Genomic DNA, 3,492 nt, shown 5'->3' with positions numbered 1-3,492 from the left:
AAAGGAAGGGGACTTGTAGTCTTGTCCTTGAGAAATGAAGGCTTCTCTTGTAGAATGGAAGCTGGAGACAAACACAAAGTAGGCTGGTCCCAACTTAGTAAGAATGGAATAGATAAGGTTACTATCTTCTTTCTTAACCTTAACACCTTCCAAGAGATGTCTAAGGGTCTTGAACTTGGACAAAAAATCTTCAATGCAAGAAAAATTATTGGGGTCCAATGTAAGCAACTCATTTTCAAGTTGATGGGCTCTAAGTTCATTTTTAATTCCAAATAATTTAGTAATCTGTTTCATTGCTTCATCAGGAGCATCAAGTTCTGCAATATGGAATCTAAGATCTCGAGAAATAGACATCCCTATCAACCCACGTGCTTGATTTTACCTATTTTCCTATTTAGCTGCCTTATATTCATCTTTCGGTTTGATTCTTGGCTTGTGTCTATTCTGTAGAGACCTTTATTTCTAAGTAAATCCACAATGTAGGACCACCATTGGAAATAGTTGGTGCTGTCAAGGATAACTTGGCATGGACTTTCCATTTTAACAGAAACTGAAGCTATAAATGCTAAAACTAAGTGTTGCAATGGAAATATCTCGAAAAATTAGGCTGTTTCAAAAAGAACAGTTTTGAAAACGGCTTCCGCATGAAGAAGTTATGGCTTTTTGAAGAAAATTTGATGAAGTCGCCAACGAAGTGCGGGAATGTGCAGAAATGAAAAATCCGCCCCCACAAAATGGAGACTTGAACCCAAGACCTCTACTCTCATAAATTAGCTTTGGACCAAGTGAGCTATACAAAAATTTTGAGAGAGACGGGGGGGGTTGAAGCTTTGGGTTGCGTGCTTGCTTTGAGAAAGCTCTTTTTACCTACAAAACAAAAAACACAAAACCCAACATGGAAATACAAAAAAAACGAACCTTACGGCTCAAAGTTAGCTTTAGCCAGAAACTAAATATTTTCCTCAATGTTTCTGATTTTCCGAGATCACACTAAGGCGGAGCGGAAAAGAGCATACGCATGAGAAAAATCCTTCCTTTCTGTTTCTAATTTGCCCAGATCGCACAGAGTCGCGGGGCAAAGAGCATACGCAGAAATGAAAGGTATAGATCCGGTAAAAAAAAGGCTAAATAAACCAAAAACGAAATAAACAGAGAGAAAATAACTGTAAACTGCAAATAGACACTGTATACTTCCAGATCTTAAAAATGACGCAGCTAGGGTTACTGGAAACCTTTTCGCGTGAAACGAAAGGGGTTCCACACTGGAACAGATGCTGCCAACACAATAGAGTAGTCCTCTCGGCCCGAAAGCAGTAAAAAATAGTAGATCTAGGAAACGGTAGTCAGATGCAGTTCTACCGGCTTCGGATTTGGATCACCAACGGACACGGCCCTCAAATAGCTCTGATACCATGTAGGAATTTACAGGGTAAGTTCCTCAGACAGAACACCAAAGGACACCACTCACAAATAGATCACAGATCAATACACTAGTATTTTTGACATGGTTAAAACCCTCAAAGAGGGAAACAGTCCACGGCCTGAGCCAACACGGCCACTTCAGGAAATTTATTAATAAAAGAATGAAAATTTACATAAGCTTCTCTCATGCACGGTTAACCTACAAATGACCCTTCATGCTCTTTAAATAGAGATCATGGACCAATCGGGTGTTAAGCCATGGATCAAGTGTCGATAATACCGAGGAGAGAATGAACCGTTGGATCACTACATATCGTGACCGTCGGATTGTAAGTTACAAAATGTACATAGTAAAGAAAAACACTTTACCTAACCCTATACTAGACCAAGTTATACTTAACTATTTCCTATGTGTCGGAATATCCTAACAGTTATAAATGGATAGTTTTCTCTCCATTCTTCTCCATGACCATTTTCATCATCCTCATTATCATCTTATAGCATTTGAACTCCCACTTGGGTTCAAACATCTTTTGTTTTCTTTTTTGTTGATTGCATATTGAGAGAGGAGTTACAGGGTGGAAAGGTAATTGCTTATGAAATGCGGAGGAAAAGTGAAATATCTACGTTAAGTGGAAAGGACAACGTTTCTTATGAAACAAACCAGCAACTTTCAGCAATGGGGACTTGTCATCCTTCAAAGATCCATCCTCCCATCTGAGTCCCATAATTCGATCAGAGAGACTTTGCGCTTCAGAAATCAAAGTAGAATTTGGATCCAACATCACCTTCATCAATCCACTGTAATCGTGCTTGGATTCTGGCTCCCTTGGAAATCTAATCCTCTGAAAGCGCAAGGTCAAGAAAGGACCCATCCTATGGAGGGGGCTCTATAGGCCCAATTCATAATCACTCCTCACAAGGTATATTCATTAATAAAATTATTCATTCAATCCTTCATTGCGTTGTTGCACTTTTGTTCTTTTGTTGTGATATGTTTCTATTTGCATTATCTCTTTTTATGTAGGGTTTTATCTAACATTTTGTTGCAGATATGAAGCATAGACACATCCATATTTTGTTGTTAGGGTTATAAGTTACCTATAACATAAGTGAAGGTATTTTCACTTAGTTGCAGAAATATTTTCAAACTAACATTATTGATTGAGTATTTTATCTTTAAATTTGTATACTAACTGAGATTTTATGTTGCAAATGGTTTCACCTCAACATGCTCATTGCAAATAAGCCAAGGTGATGGGTGATTGTGGTTATTTACATTTTTGGTTAACAGTTATGTGTGTGTAAAAAAACATAAACAGATACCAAGTGACAACAAGAGAGTAAATAGGATGAGTAGCAAGATGGATCATTATGGCACAAATAGATCCCAACATTATCAAGAAGAATATTCAGTCGAGAAAAGGAAAGAAGAAGACTCATCTAGTTGGATGGACACCCTTCGAAGCCTAAGAACTAAATTGAGAAGTTGCAAAGTATATAATGAAAACATTTTAGAGAATAAGAAAGGAAAGCAAAAGTAAATGTAGTAATATTACAGAGCCTATCATACCTGTAAAGGCAAAAACAAGGGGAGCTCAGTGTTAACCATCTAGATAGGTACAAATCCAAACCTAGCCCATCATAGGTATAAGGGAAAAGGTTGGATTCAATACAGTAGGACGTTTTAAGTTAAGGAAAAGACATAGACATGTGGAACAAGGAATATTTCTACCTAGCCCTTTAAAAAGAGAGTCAAGCAACACTACAACAAAATAGGTAATTTGCACCATGTTTAATGCCAAATTTTAGTGCATTTTTTTCCCAATTGGGATGAGTAGCTCGGTGCTAAATCTAGCTCTATTGTATAATTTTTAAAGTAACTTTTTTTGTGCCATATTTTTCATCCTTTTTTACACTAGATTTTACATCCATTTTTGCATCAGAGTTTACACCCAGTTTTCTACCATGTTTTGCATCTAATTTTGCACAAAATTTTGCACAAAATTTTGCATGTAGCTTTGCACCATGTTTTACAACAAGTTTTCCTTACAATTGTGTACTAGGATT

This window comes from Pinus tabuliformis, chromosome J (assembly GCF_031772625.1).
Source record: "Pinus tabuliformis cultivar Carrire ecotype Pingquan chromosome J, CPIR1, whole genome shotgun sequence".
NCBI lineage: Eukaryota > Viridiplantae > Streptophyta > Pinopsida > Pinales > Pinaceae > Pinus > Pinus tabuliformis.
Note: the sequence above shows the minus strand (reverse complement) of the source record.